Here is a 20,412-nt window from a genome sequence, read left to right as displayed (position 1 = left end):
TTTGTTTTGTTTTGTTTTGGTTTACTGCGCCTTGAACACCCAGCAGGGTGGATATGTGCGCATTACAAGTCTTATTATTATTTATTATTATTATTATTATCAACAAGAAAAGTTTTCGAACAAACGGGGTACCTTGTTTTATTAGAGTTTGGAACAATGAGACGGATCCGATTCTCGTATCTTTCACTATTAATGGTCAACTTAAACTTGAAGGCACTCGAATGTAATTGTGTTGCATCAACCCTTCAAAAAACTCAGTTCATTACAAAGTTTAAATCGGTCGGGGTGTTTTTAATTACAGTATATATACTTAATTTAACTCATTATCAACAAAAGGATAGAAGTTTTATGCACTTAAAATGTACGCATTTTAAATAGATATCTTACAATGGTATTTTCAAAATTGTACGCAGTGATTATAAAATGTTAAAAAGCAAACGGTTCTTACGGTATATATTTCCTTAAAACAAAAGTCACAAACGTCAAATGATGAATTAGGATCAACACAATAAACAGTCAGTTTTATGTTTATGCATGTTGGTGCCATTCAATCTAGTGGGACAACTCCTTTTAAAATCTTTAGATTAAAATCTAATTATTTGAGAAATCCATGTTATTAAACAGCACCTTTACAATGATGTATCCCTTTTGATGCATCGTGATTGAATAGAAATTATCCTGAAAGTAATTTAGACAATAAATAACCTTGGAACATCACCCCACAATCCAACAAGTTTGAAGTGTTATGGTCCATTTTTGAAGGGTATAAATCTTTGAAGGGAATTTCCTGTGTATGAACGGGTGGCCATGATTAGCATCCATGTGGTTATTTTTCAAGATGGTGGATAATTTCACCAATATTGCAATAAGTTTTCATTTGATGCTTTATATTTTTCATTGGTTTAATTTTTATAAACCTATACAATTTAGGAATGGAGAATAAAACACTGTTAACGGTTTACATGAGCTATGCTAGTATAATCTTTCCTACAGTGACCTCCAAACAGTCAGTCCAGACTTGCCCCAAACCGCAAACCCCAGGTTTGTTTAGTTAGTGTTTAATGAGCCAGTGAAACCGCAGAGCGCTCAGTGGGGTGCCTTGGGTACTGTGTATCGGACGGGAATACACATTTCATCGTGTGGAACCTTGTTCCATATGAACTCCCATCCTGTGGCCCGTCCGACAAAAATGTGACATCGGACGAGCCTCGTCCTGTGGTCTGTCCAGGATGAGTTTTGACAAGACCCCTAAGGATGACACAACTTTTTAGAAGGGTGGGGGACACTATATCAAACGTCCCCCTCTCAAAATTGACCGAAGATTGCACCACAGAGCATCTAAAATGCAGAATTTTCCCGTGCCTATAGACGATGTGACCTCTGACATCACACGAAAACCATAACATGATTCGCGCGCATACTGCCAGGCAAAACCTTTGTGTTTTGGCAGCCAGCTAGAAAATGTACGCAATCTTACTGTGACTGCGCAACTCAGGTGCCCGGCGAAACATGACGTATAGAGTGTTTTGTCAACAGAGGGTGGTTTGAATGTAAACATGGTCACATCGTCTATAAGCGGGCCTGGACCCTATGCTGTTTGGCTTCTCACACAAATGCTCAAACATTATGATTGATGCCATTGACGGGACACAGGGTTTGGTCTTATACGGTGCAATACTTGAGTTTCAAGATAAAGACAAGTCATTAGATACGGCAAACATTTGAGTTTATGCCCTCCACCCTTCAAAAATGGGGGGGGAGGGGGGGGGATAGTCCCTTCCACTGTTTCAAGGGGGAGGTGCAATTTTGTCAACGTTTGAGCAATAGTGTGAGAAGCCAAACAGCATCTAGGATCCAGGCCTGATTAAAGGCAGTGGACACTATTGGTAGTGACTCAAAATAATTATCAGCCTAAAACCTCACTTGGTAACGTGCAATGGGGAGAGGTTGATAGTATCAAACATTGTGAGAAACGGCTCCCTCTGAAGTGTCGTAGTTCCCGAGAAAGAAGTAATTTTTCATGAAATTCATTTCAAGATCACAGATTTAGAATGCCAGGTCTCGAAATCAAGCATCTGAAAGCACACTACTCTGTGTGACAGGTGTTTTTTTGTTTTGTGCATTAATATCTCGCAACGACCGATTGAGCTCAGATTTTCACAGGTTTGTTATTTTAGGCATTTTGAGATACACCAAGTGAGAAGACTGGTCTTTGAAAATTACCAATAGTGTCCAGAGTCTTTAGGCGAGCCCGGACTCATTTGCCCCCTACAACTTGTGTCATGTATGTAGATCCGTACTTGAAGATGCTGTTAACTCAAAAGGTTCTACTGCTGCTCACATTTTAAAGGCTTTGCTCTATTCCATTCTTTTTGCCTCTTGTTGACAGTTGCCCTAAGATTGCACCACAGAGCATCTAGAATGTGAACTGTTCCCAGGCCCTTAAACGGGCCCGACCCACGCCGTAAAGGTTTCACACGAGCATGCTTATAGATCCGCACATGAAGATGATGTTAACCAAAAAGGTTATACAACTGCTGCTCACATTTTAAAGGCTTTATAAATGTTCTGTTCCATTCGTTTTGCCTATTGGCCTAAGTTTGCACCAGAGAATCTAGAATGCAAAGTTTTGCCCAGGCCGAAAAAGGTTTTGCGTTCCGCTTTATAGCATGCTCCATCTTCAATTGGTTTGCCCTACCAACAAGCCCCCACCCCCTTTATAGAATTTCCTGTCTTAATCCACCCTTGACGATGCTAGGAATGAACCGCCGTCTGAGCATTATATGTAGAAATAATTTGTATACGCAGCTATAATTGAATTGGTTTTTAGCTAATAACCAGGATAGCAATTAAATGGTGCATCATTTGTCATAGCTCGAAATAGCCATTAAATTCCAAGATCTCAGATGGGGCACATCTTCCCTCAGACTCATAAGATTGCACTAGAGAGCATAAATGGCCTTAAAATTTTCCTGGGGCCCTTAAGCGAGGCGGGACCCCACGCCGTAGATGGTATGACTAACGATGTTCCTCCCCCCATCTTTCAAGACAGATTGACGTCGATGCTAATGGTCACTCTAAAGAAATTATAACATTATGAATGTTTTCTCATTTTCTCAGTTGCACAAAACCCAAGAGAGCAAAAGAGCTGAGCTGGAGAGTCAAATGAAGGATAACAGGAAGCGAAGGAAGACTCTGTAAGAGACACTGTTTTTTTTCTTATTCAAGATTACATCTCAGCAACACCGTACTTAAGGGTTTGGATACCTTTTGTACAACACAAAACTCAATGTCAACAGATATACATTAAACTATCCGGTTTGAAGATAATGGTGGTAGAAGGCTTCTAAAATATTACTTGCCTTGCTGAGGTTGTAAGTTTTGAGACATGAGTAAAAAAATATTATGAAAGTAGTTTTTGTTTCATGAAACAAAAGTGATCTTAGCATGTAAAACGTATTTACGCTACTCTCCTGAAAACCTTGCTGTTTGATTTTGCCTTTTGTTTTCTTCGCAAAACTTTAAAACTAATGTTGCTAAAATTGTATAGTACATGTACATCATTCACAGTGCATAGGGATTTATGTAATGGGCAAAATTGTTATACAAAAGGTACCAAAACCCTTTAAAGATACAACTTTGTACTTGTTTTTGAGATCGTCATTCCTTTTATCGATTGTCCCTGAATGAGAATGCATTTATTAACTCAACCATTTCTGGGTTTATAATTTGTTTTTAACCTTTACACTGATGTGTTTTAACCACTGTACCCTGTGAAAACAATTATAGTATGCAAATCACTCGAGTGGGATTTGAACGCGCGACCTTTGCATTGCTAAAGCAGATGTCCTACAACTAGACCACCGAGCTAGCCCGATGGCTAGAGGCAGCTCAAATCCTGGGTTTAAAAAACTGACTGACCCATAACCCTATTAACAATAAATAATTGTAGTGCCAGTAGTAAAAATTCTTGTTGTTACTGTCCAAATTGCTTGTATTAGAAATGTAAAGTTATTGTGTAATGTTTATTTTCATCTGCAGCACGCAGCAGCGCTGGAGTGGGAGTGAAAAGATCACCTTTTGTCACAACAGTGGAGTCAGTGCTACTATACGGAGATGAGACCTAGACCCTAACCACCAGGATGGAGAAGTCTCTGGATGGTTGCTACACCAGGATGCAGCGTATGACCCTAAACATCCCCTGGCAAGACCACATGAGAAACTCCAATCTGTATGCTGGCTGGCCAAAGGCTACAGAGAAGATCCGTGAACGCCGCCTCAAGCTTGCTCGGCACTGTGTCCGCCACTCAGAGCTTGCCCCTTGCCCAATCATCCTCTGAGAGCCCACCCAAGGCAAGGCTTCTCGTGGGAGAAGATGACTCTCCTACCTAGACACACTGAAATGAGACATCGGCTTGACCAGCGCTGAAGAACTACGCTCCTTCATGCTGGACCGGAACATCTGGAGAAAAATCACTGAGCAGGCTCGAGCCTCTAGATGGCGCTTGACTTGATTGATTGGGAGTATGATTCAAACTGCGAGCAGCTCATCAGGCCTCATCCAAAACACCTGTAATCATAGTCTATAGTGATGGTACCCAAGCCCATCAAGAGAGCCCCATAGTCTGCCGACCAGAACACCAATGGGAATCTTGAGGTTCAGGTGGTCACCAAGCCAAATCCTAAGGAGAGGTCAGATAAGACTGGTGAGGTCCACCATTTTGAAGTCCAGTCGCTCAGACGACGTCATTTTTGTCACAGTGATGAATTTGGTAATGCTTCACCAAAGTCAGTCGGTTCAGAGCCTCCATCGCCAACACGATCAACGGAGAAATCTCCAAGAAAAGATGCTGTCATCCCATCACCTTGGGGTTCACCACAGAAATCCCAAGGTGATGAGCTCTCTGCAGCGTTTCCTGGTCATCACACCAGAAGCATCAGCCATAAGAAAGTACCGGAAGAAGGCGTCAATCCCGAAGTTTTTTAAACAGGTTTTATTGTTTTGTTATCCTTGAGTTTTATACATATTAACTGCAACAATGACGCTACAGTTGTACCAGTTGCTTTTAAATGTATTAAACCACCTCAGATGTATAATTATTTAACTTGGCTTTTAAGACACTGGACACTATTGGTAATTGTCAAACACTAGTCTTCACAGTTGGTGTATCTCAACATATGCACAAAATAACAAACCTGAGAAAATTTGAGCTCACAAAGTTTTATACTATCACCCTCTCCCCATTACTCATAATCAACTGGTATGCAGTGCTAACCCCTAAATGAATTAGCACCGTGGACTTGTTAATGCCTTTATCAAATTATGTGACAGGATGCCATACACAAAGCAAACCCTTTCCATAAGGGCATGAATACAACAACAAATTAAAAAAATTATATGATGTTATATGGGATAGTAGGGTTTGTATAAAAAGCAAAACTTATAACAAGGAACAAAGTTAACTTACTGTTTTAAAGGCACTGTACACATTCGGTAATTACTCAAAATAGGCCTTTATTAGCATAAAACATTATTTGGTAACGAGCAACGGAAGACTGTTGATAGTATAAAACATTGTGAGAAACGACTTCCTATAAAGAGATAATTTCTCACTAAAATAATATATATAAAAATTGGCCAGAAGCACACTATTTTATACAACAAGGGTGATTTTTTCTTTCATCAGTTTCTTGCAACTTCAATGAACAGTTGAGTCCAAATTTCCACATTCTTGTTTCTTTATGCATATATGTTCGGATACACCGAGTAAGAATACTGGTCTTTGACAAAAACCAAACGTGTTCAGTCCTTATTGTTTTTTTTTTTTAAATTAAGATGCGTACTGCCTGTGATAGTATTAACAAACCATGCAATGTACTTGTACAGTAGCATTAACATCAGTGCCCAATTTCATATAGCTACTTTTAGCAAGCACAAACCTTAGAGTTATATATAAGAACTAGAGCGCGCACTGACCTATATACGCGCCCCGGTATGCGAGCAGGCGGCCATTTTTTAAGTTGACAACACAGCTATCTCACAGCGTGTGTTTGTGCGGCCATTTTGTAAGTTGAACAAACAGCATCGCGTGAGTGTGAGTGTAGTGCTCTGAAAACCTGTTGTTTCCATTCCGCCGTTTCGAAAATACCAGGGTCTTTTTGAAACGCAGGTATTTTTACAGGTCAGGATCCAAAAGTACTTAAAGTCTGCTATATCCATTCGCCGTTTCTAAAACGCCCAGATAATTCGAACCCTGATGTTGTAGCGCCACCAACTGGCGGTGTATTCCTCGGCTGCTGAAACGGCGGAGATCCTGAAACTGGTCCGTGAACTGGACCACACAGCCGGTGTGTATTTTCATAATTGTAAGGGCCTACAATAAGTATTCTGGCAAGGGAAGATCTATTAAGGTATGTTATGGAAAACCAAAGCAAAATTATTTATTTTGGTAGCGTACCTTACTTCAGTCATCAGTGTTCAAACAAGAGTACTTCTTTTATTGACTCGAAATTGCCCAACTTTAACTTGCATATTCCTTTGTAAAGTACATTACTTACCAATGCATAGTACACAGTACATGTGTACATCATAAGACATGTGCAATATTACCAGATACAGTACTTCTGCAGTATTATCTAACCTGCACCAATAAAATGCCTAAAAACTTTACAAATGGTCACTCAGGATTATGTTACACTTTAAAAAAAGGTCGGAAAAGTTTCCGTATGGCGCCACCACTTTTTCATTCGAAATAAAATAATATAGTATCTAATTTACCTGATTGATATATCCCTTTTTGTAAAAATGAGTGAAAAGGTGGTGGCGCCATACGGAAAGTTATCCAAATGGTCAGATTTAGCGGAACTTGAGTGTAGTAGGCAACAAAATAGTTTGTTAATTCGGTTCACAATTACTGACTGAGCATTTTGATTGACACCAGTATTAAAGGAACACGTTGCCTTGGATCGGACGAGTTGGTCAAAACAAAAGCGTTTGTAACCGTTTTTTATAAAATGCATATGGTTGGAAAGATGTTTTAAAAGTAGAATACAATGATCCACACAAGTTTGCCTCGAAATTGCGTGGTTTTCCTTCTACTATGCGAACTAACATGGTCCGCCATTTATGGGAGTCAAAATTTTGACCCCCATAAATGGCCGACGTGTTAGTCGACGAGGTAAAAGGAAAACCACGCAATTTCGAGGCATGTTTGTGTGGATCATTGTATTCTACTTTTACAACATCTTTCTACTCATTCGCATTTTACAAAAAACGGTTACAAACGCTTTTCAAAGACCAACTCGACCGATCCAAGGCAACGTGTTCCTTTAATGTTGCACTATGTCTATGAGTATGATTGAATGATGATGATGTTGTTTTGCAGAATTATTATGGGCACCTGAGTGGCTGAAAGGCAGTGGACACTGTTGGTAATTGTCAAAGACTAGTCCCCACAGTTAGTGTATCTCAACATATGCATAAAATAACAAACCTGTGAAAATTTGAGCTCAATTGGTCATTGAACTTGCGAGATAATGAAAAAAAAAAACACCCTTGTCACACGAAGTTGTGTGCGTTTAGATGGTTGATTTCGAGACCTCCAGTTCTAAATCTGAGGTCTCGAAATCAAATTCGTGGAAAATTACTTCTTGCTCGAAAACTATGGCACTTCAGAGGGAGCCGTTTCTCAAAATGTTTTTTACCATTAACCTCTCCCCATTACTCCGTACCAAGTAAGGTTTTGTGCTAATTATGTTTTTGAGTAACTACCAATAGTGTCCACTGCCTTTAAAGTCAAATTTGAAAAGTTGCAAAAGCCCATTCACCCAATTCCAGAACCTTGGGAACTAGCACTTAAGCATCACATACTAGTTGCGATACGTAACTCTCCTCCCGACGGCCGCCAGGCCATAGGGTTACGAGATTCTTTTGATCGGAAACAGTTGATCTGGTCCAACACATACAATTTCGACAGCTAGTCACCAGATTTGCCCCATCTTTACCACTTTCAAAAATCATGACACAAATTCTGAGGGTACGAACTTAATCCGCAATGTCTAATGCAGCCTTCCATAATACTCAAAACACCATTTAGAATATTTTTCGAAGAACAATGGACAAAAACTTACAGATCCTGGAGCGATTCCCAGGTTCATATTTTGAACCTGTCGCATCAAACGCATTATTTTGTTGATGGGCTAAATGGGCTAAACCGTTCTGTAAAATGGTTCCTGACCATTGAAAGTAAAGTAAAAGTTAAACTTTTTTTCGTTGGAGCAGGTGATACTCTTTGAAATACCATTCACTCAAACAAATCTATTTTTTTATGTTTGGGGCCAAACATCTGACATAGCATCTTTTAGCCGCTCAAGTGCCCTTAAAGGCAGTCGGACACTATTGGTAATTACTCAAAATAATGTTCAGCACAAATTTTTTCTTGGTGACGAGTAGTAGGGACAGGTTGATGGTATAAAACATTGTGAGAAACGGCTCCCTCTGAAGTGCCATAGTTTTCGAGAAAGAAGTAATTTTCCATGAATTTGATTTCGATACCTCAGATTTAGAACTTGAGGTCTCAAAATCGACCATCTAACATGTCCTAACGCACACAACTTCGTGTGACAAGGGTGTTTTTTCTTTCATTATTATCTTGCAACTTTGATGACTGATTGAGCTCAAATTTTCACAGGTTAGTTATTTTATACATGTGTTGAGGTACACCAACTGTGGAGGCTAGTCTTTGATAATTACCAACAGTGTCCACTGCCTTTAAATCCTGTGAATTGAGTCAACCAATTATTTTATTGCATACTAATTCAGGTTCCGATAAATCTGACCATTTGTAAGTAGTTAAATACTTTGTTAGTGCAGTTTAGTTATTTTAGTGAGTTTTATTGTGTCCATATTATTTAGTGATTTATGGTTGTACATTTACTCTTTTTCGATGTGCTTTTTACATACATCTAGGCCTAAATCCCATGCCATATTCAAAATTCATCAAGAGGGACCAATACAATACATCAGGCCTGTATGCTATTGCTTCGTTTTTGAAAGGGCAAGCGCACCAAGGCATTTTCTCTTGGAAAAGGGGAGGAAATTATAAATTTGTACTGGAGCATTTCAAGGGCACCAAGGCAATGACCAGGGGCCAGGGAGGCAATCGCCTTTGGTGCCACAGTGAAGTATCATACATCTAGGCCTAAATCACATGCCATAGATTAGTCCAAATTCATCATGACAGACCAATACAATACTACATGTAAATAGCTTCATACATGTTTTACTGTTAGTTCATGTCAGCGCTATGACAGAATTAGTCTTTAAACAATCTAGTAATCTGCAAAAATAAATTAACTGATTTTTGTCTGTCTTTCTTCTTACATAATTTACAAGCTAGATCCCAGTGTAGCCGTTAACATCCCAATGTCAACACGCACACAAGTAAACTTTCAAGACGTTTTCCTAAGCCCAAGACAAAACAGGTGTCAAGGACATCCCTGTGTAGGAAGAAGCATTCTTCGCCCAGGTCCGGTGAGAAGGTGGCTCGAAGTAGGGAGACGTCTCACAGTCGGGATTGAGAATCGACGAAATTGGAGGAAAATACACCCTGCAGAAGAATGGATACAATGAGATTGCTGTTGTGGCTGAGTGTGAGGTAACTTTTACAAGATTCAAATCCATCAAAGTCAACAATCGAGCAAAGCAGAGGTTACTTTGTATTGGGATTAGTGTTGTGGGTCATTTAAACATGGTTTTATTAGGCTACTCTGATGTGGGGGGGGGGTGTGTCTGGCAGGCCTAATGCAGCAGAAAACTTGTCTGGTGGTTGATACTTATTGTATGATGAATAGTGTTATTGGTCATTTCAACTTGGTTGGAGGTACTTTCTCAGATGGCAAACCCAAGGAGAGGGGATAGAGGGTGTCTGGCAGGCAAAAAAGAGCAGACAACTTGTCTGGCTGTTGATCTTTTCTTTGAAAATAGAGTTACTGGTCATATTCAACTTGGTTTCAAGTGGTTACTCCAATGTTGGGTGGGGGGGGTGTCTGCATTGTCTGGTGGCTGATACTATGTATTCGGTATATTTTTTGGTAATTTCAACATGATTTCAGGTGGTTACTCTGACGGGGAGGGGGGGTTGTCTGGTGGGTCTAATGCAGCAAAACTTTTGTCTGGCGGCTCAAACATGTACGTTGTTTAGGAAATAGTGTTTTTGATCATTTCAACATTGTTTCATCGGGTGGTTCCTCCGATGTTGGGGGGGGGGTGTATGGCAGCCTAAAGCGGCAGACAGTTTGTATGGCGGTTAATGCTTGTATGGAGAAAAGTGTTATTAGTAATTTCAACTTGGTTTTGACCAAGAGAGGGGAAGGGGGTGGTGTTCTAAGATGGTAAACCCAGGGAGGGGGGGGGGGGTGGGTGTCTGGGCGCAAAATGCAGCAGACAATTTGTTTAGTGGCTGATACTTTTCATTGGCAATGCTGTTATCGTTCATTTGAACTTCGTTTCAGGTGGTACTTCGGGGGGTGGGGGTGCTTTCCATGGCAGGCCTAATGCAGCAAAGCAGAGTCTACTTTGTATTGGGATTAGAGTTTTGGGTCATTTAAACATAGCTTCATGGGGCTCCTCTGATGTGGGGAGGGGGGAGGTCTGGCTGGCCTAATGCAGCAGAAAACTTGTCTAGTGGTTGATGCTTGTATGAAGAATAGTGTTATTGGTCATTTTCAACTGCAGGTACTTTCTCAGATGGTAAACCCAGGGAGAGGGGATATAGGGTGTCTGGCAGGCAAAATGGGGCAGACAATTTGTCTGGCTGTTGATCTTTTCATTGGGAATAGTGTTACTGGTCATATTCAACTTGGTTTCAAGTGGTTACTCCAATGTTGGGTGAGGGGGGTGGGGGGTGTCTGCATTGTCATGATTGTCTGGTGGCTGATACTATGTATTTAGTATACTTTTTTTGGTAATTTCAACATGGTTTCAGGTGGTTACTCTGATGCATAACCCAGGGGGCGGGGAGGGTGTTGTCTGGTGGGCCTAAATGCAGCAAAACATTTGTCTGGCGGCTCACACGTTGTTTAAGAAATAGTGCTTTTAATCATTTCAGCACTGTTTCATCAGGTGGTTCCTCCGATGTGGGGGGGGGGGGTGTATTGCAGCCTGTCTGGTTGTTGATACTTGTTTAAAGAATAGTGTTATTGGTCATTTTCAACTTGGTTGCAATTACTTTCTCAGATAGTAAACCCAGGGAGAGGGGATAGAGGGTGACTGGCGGGCAAAATGCAGCAGACAATTTGTACGGATGTTGATCTTTTTATTGGGAATATTGTTACTGGTCATTTCATTTTGGTTTCAGGTGGTTCCTCCAATGTGGTCATTTCAACATGGTTTCAGGTGGTTACTCTGATGGTTAACCCATGGCACGGGGGGGGGGGGGGGGTTGTCTGGCGGGCCTAATGCAGCAAAACATTTGTTTGGCGGCTCATACGTCGTATAGGAAATATTGATTTTGGTCATTTCAACATGGTTTGAGGTGGTTCCTCTGATTTTTTTTTTTGGGGGGGGCGTGTCTGGCGGTTGATACTTAAACGAAGAATATCGTTACTGTTCATTTCGACTTGGTTTTAGGTGGTACCTACAATGTTTGATTCAGCTCATTATATTGCGTCTTTGTTGGGTGTCCATGGCAAACATCCATATCTGACTATGTCAGGTTATCCAGTAAATGTTCTTGTACTCAAATATTGGTACCTTGTTCGTTTAACCAAAGTGCTCTAGGCTCTGGATGAGACAAGACCAACACAACTTGAAAAAGAGTCAAGGAACGGAACTGTTATGTAGGTTTTTAACAAACACAGATAGAGATGATGAATATTTAACAGCATCATTTAAAGACAGTGGAAACTATTGGTAGTTGTCAAAGACCAGTCTTCTGTATCTCAACATCTATTATGCATAAAATAACAAACCTGTGAAAATTTGAGCTCAATTTGTCGTCGAAGTTGCAAGATATGAATGAAATAAAAAACACCCTTGTCACACGAAGTTGTGTGCTTTCAGATGCTTGATTTCGAGACCTCAAATTATAAATCTGAGGTCTTGAAATCAAATTCGTGGAAATTACTTCTTTCTCGTAAACTACGTCACTTCAAAGGGAGCTGTTTCTCGCAATGTTTTATATTATATAACACCCAAGCAGATTCTTGCCATTTGATTGCAGGATTGTCCGTCACGTGTTAGCAAATAATCTGAGGTCTTGAAATCAGATTCATGGAAAACTACTTTTTACTCGAAAACTATGTCACTTCAGAGGGAGCTGTTTCTCACAATGTTTTCACAATGTTCTTTATTATCGAACTCTCCCCATTACTCGTCACCAAGTAAGGTGTTATGCTAATAACTTTTTTGAGTCATTACCAATAGTGAGCATATGAACTTCTCTTTACAAGGATTTCACTTACTTATTTTTCTGCTCTCATATTTTTCTTGTTAAGTACCAACACCCACCACATTGATAGGTGCCCAGTCCTGCTGTGATTTATTTCGTTATTCATTTTTATTTCAACATGTCTTGTAATGTTTTGTATTCAGGGGGTGTTGCTAATTTATCATCCGTCTTCTTATCTGTATCTCCAGGTCCTTGCCTTTTTTATTAAACTGTGCTTGGAAAGACTGGTACCAGGGAAGACTGCCCAATACGCTTGCCAGAGTTTTTAAAGAAGGTATTGTTTTCAAACGAATCCATACAATTCATATAATTCATTCGGATTACAACAATAGCTGATGGTACTGTACTTGTTTGTAGATTACAACAATAGCTGATGGTAGTGTACTTGTTTGTAACAATAGAGAAAAACAAAATAAATACAGACAAAATAACAGTTTGTGAAGATTGGTATAAAAACCTTGTTGGTCTTTGACATTGTAAGGTTGATTTTTGGGGGTTATAATTGTGCAGTATTTCTATCTTACGTTACATTTTGGTTTATCTTATTTCATTTTTTTTCTCATGTTGTTGTGTGTGTGTTTTTTCGGCATGTTCTTACTGTATTTTTAACCAAATAACTTTAATCAGTCAATCAATCAATCAATCAATCAGTCAATTACTCAACTAATGCTAGTTGTTTATTATACAGCGTGTGATCCACTGTATAACCAGCCGTTGATTTCACCAAACTCTTCCTAACTTAGGATATAATCTAATGGCTTAGGACGAGTTAAGTTCCGTAACCATACTAGTTAAGACACATTGAACCCTTCCTTAAGTTGGGATGAGTAACTTGTCCTTACTCTAGATCGGGATTAATCCTAGACTTGTGGACAAGTCGTTAAATTGGCCCCACGCGCTGAGATAGTGCTCGCATGAGAGCACTCTCGCGTGAACTGATGGTTTCCGATTATGACTCTGAGGAGTCATAATCGAGAGAGAGCACTGTCTCAGCCCGAGGGGCAGATTTAACGACTTGTCCACAAGTCTAGATTCATCCTAGACTTGTGGACAAGTCGTTAAATCGACCCCACGCGCTGAGGAGTCCAAATCGGGGAGCCATCAGTTCACGCGAGAGCACTGATCTCGTGAGAGCACTATCTCAGCCCGAGGGGCAGATTTAACGACTTGTCCACAAGATTAATCCTAGACTTGTGGACAAGTCGGTAAATCGGCCCCACGCGCTAAGGAGTCGAAATCGGGGAGCCATCAGTTCGCGCAAGAGCATTGATCTCGTGAGAGCGCTATCTCAGCCCGAGGGGCCGATTTAACGACTTGTCCACAAGATTAATCCTAGACTTGTCCACAAGTCTAGATTATTCCTAGCTTCTTTTTTTTTATTGCCAGCGTTTGCAGCAAACTTCGGGTCAGGAAAGTGTGGACTTGGGGAAATTGACATGGCAAGGCTCCCCACTATATCTCTGAGTTGCTTCAAGTTTACACTTTGTCATGGAGTCTTTGATCATGTTCCATGCTTCTCCTCATTGAACCCCAGTCTCAACACTCATGGAGTGACAGGTCTTTTTCTTCAGCTTTGCCATGCATCTGGAACATCATCATCATCATCATCATCGTCGTCGTCATCATTCTCTTAATACATTATGGGGACGTTAAGCTGCCAAACCAATGGGTTCTAATGCTCTTCGCCACAGCTGCCACGCAGATACTCAAAGTCCGCAAGGTAGGCAGGGGCGGGATCCTCCCCGTGCGTCGACATTCAGCTTAATGGTCACATGGGAAGGTGTATCCTCTGGGATGTCATCAATGATGGTGGTCTCCGAGATTGTTGCATTAGTGATGAAGTAGACACTTTAGGCTGAAGGCTTGGAGCCTTCCTGTGTCGTCTGCCCGGAGTGTCCATGTTTCTGAGCCAAAGAGTAGGACGAGGAGGACACGGGTAGTAAATACCTTCAGCTTGGTTGTGAGCTTCAGGCGTTTGTTTCTCCAGACACAATCTCATTGGCCAAAGGTGGATGAGGCAAGTCCAAGACGTCGGAGAATGTCGGGGGAGGATGAGCCGGAGGAATGGATGTCACAGTCGAGATACCTGAACTTCTGTGTAATTTGGACAGAGTTACCCTCAACGTTGACTGAAGCAGGTGTTTGGCGGAGGTTGGTACAGTTCTGGATCTTGGTTTTTGCCCATGATGTGTGCATCCCCATCATCTCAGCTTCTTCCTCGAATCTTTGGAGTGAGGAACAGTGCAGCGTCGTACTGGCACTCTCTACCACTTAATCTTGGATCTTTTCTTTGTACCACAAAATTTAAATCTAATCAAAACTTATCTTATGCCACAGGTTTTCAATTAGGACTAATTTTGTTGTGTCTGTTTTCTTTAATTTTGTTTTTGGTTTTTACTACGCCTTGAACACCCAGCATGGTGGATATGTGCACATTACAAGGCTTTAGTTTTATCATTACTTTTAGTTAATACCAGGCAGGCCAACCAAGGGTATTTTTTAATTTGGAAAAGAAAAAGAGCTAACACCAAAACAAACCCAGTCAATTAATCATTATATTTCTATCGGATTTCTTTATTTTTCTTAGATAGCCAGCACCACATACTTCTTCGCAAGAGAGTACTCTTTCCAGCCAATCAAATGGATCACTACAAGAAATCTCGCTTGGCCAATCAAAGCAAGCCTCTTATAAAATGAATGAAACAACGGCTCAGATTGGTCAGACACCTAGACGAATCAGGAGGTATGATATTCAACCCTGAACTATTAGTAATAAAAAATGGTATAATAATAATAATAACAAGTTCTTATATAGGGCATTTCACAATAAACCGAATCAATGCGCTTTACATTAGTCCCCTGGTCATTGAGCCAATAAACATCCCTTTAATCTTTCTCAGCTCCCATTAGGGAGTATACAGCCCCGAGCTGCTGTGCACTCCAAAAGCTTTTCATTCACAATATCAACCTCTACCCTGGCAGGTACCCATTTATACCCCTGGGTGAAGAGAAGCAATTATAGTAAAGTATCTTGCTCAAGGACACAAGTGTCACGACCGGGATTTGAACCCACACTCCGGTGAATTCAGGCAGAACTTGAATTCGATGCTCTTAACCACTCGGCAGCGCCACTCTATGATAAACAAGTTTTATTTATCATTTCGAAAATTGGTGTGACTTCGAAGTAAAAGTAGTGACATTTTGTGAAGTTATAACACTTTCAAGTAATGTGTTTTAATGGTTTTCAAATTCGAAAACAATCTGTTTATTATGTCTATAACACTCATGTATGCAACTATGGTGAAATTGGCGTTTCATGCATTTGTCACTTATTATTATGTCCTGAGTAGCTCGGACATTATTTTATTAAAAAAGCACTGGACACTTTTGGTAATTGCTCAAAATAATTGTTAGCATACAAACTTTTTTGGCAACAAGCATTGGAGAGCTGTTGGGGAGCATTGTGATAAACAGCTCCCTCTGAAGTAATGTGGTTTTTTAGAAAGAAGTAATTCTCACTGAAATAATTGAATTTGATTTCATGACCTCAGAACTGATTTTGAGGTCTCAAATTCAGGCATCTGAAATCACACAACTTCGTGTGACAAGAGTTTTTTTCTCCCATTATTATCTCACAACTTCATAGTATGAACAGTTGAGTTCAAGATGTTGAGATACACGTAGTGAGAAGACTGGTCTTTGACAGTTACCAAAATGTGTTCAGTGTCTTTTTTTTGACAAGGTTAGATTGAAAATTGCAACCAAACTTTCTACTCAGTCCTGCTAGGGTCATTTTTTATTTGAAGAAATTAATCAATGTATTTAATTCAACTTTTTTCGGTTTTATTAAAGGCACTGGACACTAACGGCAATTACCTAAAATAATTGTTAGCAATGGAGAGCTGTTTATGGTATAAAACATTGTGAGAAACGGATCTCTCTGAAGTAACGTAGTTTTTTAGAAAGATGTAATTTCTCGCAAAAACATTTGCATTGAATTCAAGACCTCAGCTGAGTTATCAGCTGATGTCTCGAAACTTTTGCGACAAGGGTGTTTTTTTCTTTCATTATAATCTTGCAAGCTCGATGACCAGTTGATTTCAAATCTTGACAGGTTTGTTATTTAAAGCATATTTTGAGATACACCAATGAGAAAACTGGTCTTTGACAATAACCAAATGTGTCCAGTGCCTTTGAACATTTCAAATGTAGAGGCTAGTTTAATAATGTTTGATGCAACTTGTCCTCCGTCTTTATGCATTGAAATGTATGTAATAAGATTGTATTTCTGGCTTGATCTGCTGAGTGTCTTGCCATTTACAAGATGCCAAATGCCAAGTCTCCGTTTTAACTCTGTAAATAAAGTAAGTTTTTAACCAGTTTAAAAAACGGGTTTAAATGTTACTTTTAATCTTTGGGCCACAACCCCTCTTGGGTTATAAACTTAGGCATGTTCTTATAAGTCTTAGATAAAAAAACTTTTATTCAAAGGCCACTTTCACTATTATACTATCACCCTGATATTGTTTCACACTCAAATAACCATTTTCTCCTGCGTATAGGATGCCGTGTATCTGAGCTTTAAGGTAGACACCAAATCACATTAAATCTATCTGTGTGGCTTATTTGGTATCTTAGAAGTGAGAATCATGAATTTAATTTTAACAAACAATTGATATGGTGGTAGGCTTTTAATGTATATTGTTGAACCGCCACATTTATTTGGTTGATTTTCCCTTACATGCCAAGTGCCTTGTATCTTGTATGCAGGAAAGGACTGAAAACAAATCACTGAAATCATTCTGATCGGTAAATTTTACTGTCCAAGTTCTTGGTCTACGTTCTGTTTAACTGGGGTCCCTTGCTTAATTTTAGCATGGTTGTAAACTGTAGCAATGTTTAACAAAATTTCGCAAGAACACTTGGGCAGTAGAAACAAATTGTTGTCCTTTCACATGACTACATCTTTGTAAAATTTAACAACCATGCTACAATTTAGCAATGGACCCTTGCTAAAAGTGCTCTCGTGTGAATTAAGCTTTAAGTGTGATCTGTAAACTCGAATAATACTTCTTGTTTTACGAGTCGATATGGTGCTACCTAGGTGTCTGTAATTTTGGACATTCTCGTTTCTTGTTTCGTTTTTGTTTTAGTTAAAGGCAGTGGACACTAATGGTAATTTCTAAAGACTTCTCTTCACAGTTGGTGTATCTCAACATTATATGCATTAATTAACAAAGCTGTGAAAATTTGAGCTCAATCGGTCGCCGAAGTTGCGAGATAATAATGAAAAAGAAAACACCCTTGTCACAGGAAGTTGTGTGCTATCAGATGCTTGATTTCGAGACCTCAAATTCTAAATCTGAGGTCTCGAAATCAAATTCATGGAAAATTACTTCTATTCCGAAGACTGCATTACTTCAGAGGGAGCCGTTTCTCACAATGTTTAATACTATCAACCTGTTCCCATTATTTGTCACCAAGTAAGCTTTTATGCTAATAATTATTTTGAGTAATTACCAAAAGTGTCCACTGCCTTTAAGCAACCAAAAAGTTATCTTAATATTTTTTATTCACAAATAAAAATAAACAAATAAATAAATAAACAATAGGAGAGAAGAGAGAAAAAACTAAGCTAAATAAATTTGGAAATAATTTAACAACAAAGAAGATTGGATACAAAGCAAAATATTGTAGGAGAGGGTTTTGATTTCATTCTTTGTCAAAGACCACTTACTATAAAAGCATTCAGTCTTTCTGAATAATTTCCAGGGTCTCCATAATTTGTCTTGAAAGATTGAGAGATTGGGTCAATTCTAAATCGGTATAAACGTATTGCTCGCCTAAGAAAATCAATTACATTTTAAACAAATCTTGTTTAAAAGCTCACGACACTACTGGCAATTATTCAAAATAATTGTAAAAAAAATAACAACTTACTTTACCAAAAAGTTATCTTAATAGTTTTTTTGCAAAACAACACTGAATACAAAAAAAACAATAAAAAAAAATAAAAATAAATAAACAATAATAATAATAATAATAATAGCTAATTCTTATATAGCGCATTTCATAACTGAAAGAAATACCAATGCGCTTAACAAAAAACAAAAGGCAAACAATAAAGCAACCAATAACAAAAAATACGCTAACAAAATGCAAACGAAAGGATTAAACTGAACAGAAGGCAATAGAAAACAAACGGGATTTGAGCAGAGTTTTGAATTGTTCCATGCTCTGTGGAGAGCGGATGTAGCCAGGAAGAGAGTTCCAAAGTTGGGGGGCGGCACTAGAGAAAGTCCTTGAACCGAAGGATTTAGTTCGAACGGGTGGTATGGTGAGAAGATGTTGTGATGGTGAACGGAGTGGACGGGCTGGTACATAAGGGATGATGAGGTCAGACAGGTAGCTATGGCATGTTCTATGGATTGCTTTAAACGTAGTGATGAGGAGCTTGTATTGAATTCTAAAAGAGATGGGAAGCCAGTGTAATTCTTTCAGAACCGGAGTGATGTGTTTGCGCTTAGTAGAACGTGAGACCAGACGGGCAGCGGAATTCTGGATACGTTGAAGTTTAGCTATGTCTTTTTGGGGAATGTCAAACAAGAGAGAGCTGCAGTTATCCAGAAGGGAGCTTACAAATGAGTGGACCAGAATCTCTGTAGTTTGCTTATCGAGAAGATGGCGCACTTTGCCGATTCTATAAAGTGCGAATGAGGCTTTGCGACATACTATGTTCAGATGCTGGCGTAGAGATAGATGGCTGTCTAGTGTCACCCCAAGATCCCTCACTGCACCACTACATGAGACCCGGGTCTCACCAATGTGTACAGGAGGTAATTCTTGAGATCTCTTCTTCTGTGAAGTAACATGGAGAATTTCCGTCAATATGAGAGAAGAGAGACAGAAAGAAAATAAGCTAAATAAATTTGGAACTAATTTAACAACAACGACCACTTGGATACAAAGTAAAATATTGTAGGAGAGGGTTTGATTTGATTCCTTATCAAAGACCACTTACTATAAAAGCATTTAGTCTGATTAATTTCCAGTCTCTCCATAATTTGTCTTGAATGATTAAGAGATTGGGTCAATTCTAAATCAGTATAAATGTATTGCTCGCCTAAGAAAATCAATTACTTTTTAAACAAATCTTGGTTAAAAGCTCACGGCACTACTGGCAATTATTCAAAATAATTGTAAACAAAAATAACAACTTACTTGGTAACGAGCAATGAAGTTGTCTTGAATTCAAGCATCTGAAAGCACACAACTTGTGCGACAAGGGTGTGTTTCCTCCATTATTCTCTCGCAACATTGACGACAAAGAGTTCGAATTTTCACTGGTTTGTTACATGTATGTTATGCGTATGTTGATAAACACCTACCAAACGTGTCAAGCGCCTTTAAACAAATTGTAACCAAACATGATATTATATTCAGAAGATCAATATTAAGTTTTAATAAAAAGCTTGTTCTTACTTACTTTTTTCCAAAATTGAAAAACTTATGGCTAGTTGACACAATAAGTGCACCATATCCTCAATATTATGGTTAAAAATGGTTCAATCTGGATAAAAACATCATTAACCATGAACCTATGAAGAAATAAAATATGAAACCATCTCCAACTGACATCCTTTCGGAATTACGCTTTCCACTTATTCCAAATTTTGAAAGGACCTCGAACTTTGTCCATTAATCTGTTGTTAAGAGATTTAACCAGGAATGAAGACTGATTGGGAAAATTATTATCTAGCAATGCTTCATTATTCAAGGCACTGGACACCTTTGGTCAAAGACCAGGGCACTACTTCATGGCTCTGCTTACCGCAGAATTCTGCCCTGATGATCACGATTCCCCGCTATTGCAAGCGCCGAGTTTTTGCGTTAGCCTTGAGGTTATAGTTCATTGTTCCCTGCTTCCGTAAGCGCCGATTCTGTGCACGGTACAAGCAACGGG

At 39.3% G+C, this 20,412-nt stretch overlaps 1 pseudogene; it reads left to right on the top strand.

Moving 5' to 3' along the window:
- The first annotated feature begins 3,187 nt into the window (after positions 1-3,187).
- Positions 3,188-16,282, top strand: LOC139951488 (uncharacterized; annotated as a pseudogene).
- Positions 16,283-20,412: the final 4,130 nt, after the last annotated feature.

This window comes from Asterias amurensis, chromosome 19 (assembly GCF_032118995.1).
Source record: "Asterias amurensis chromosome 19, ASM3211899v1".
NCBI classification, from domain to species: Eukaryota; Metazoa; Echinodermata; class Asteroidea; order Forcipulatida; family Asteriidae; genus Asterias; species Asterias amurensis.
This window is presented reverse-complemented; position numbering and strand designations above follow the sequence as displayed.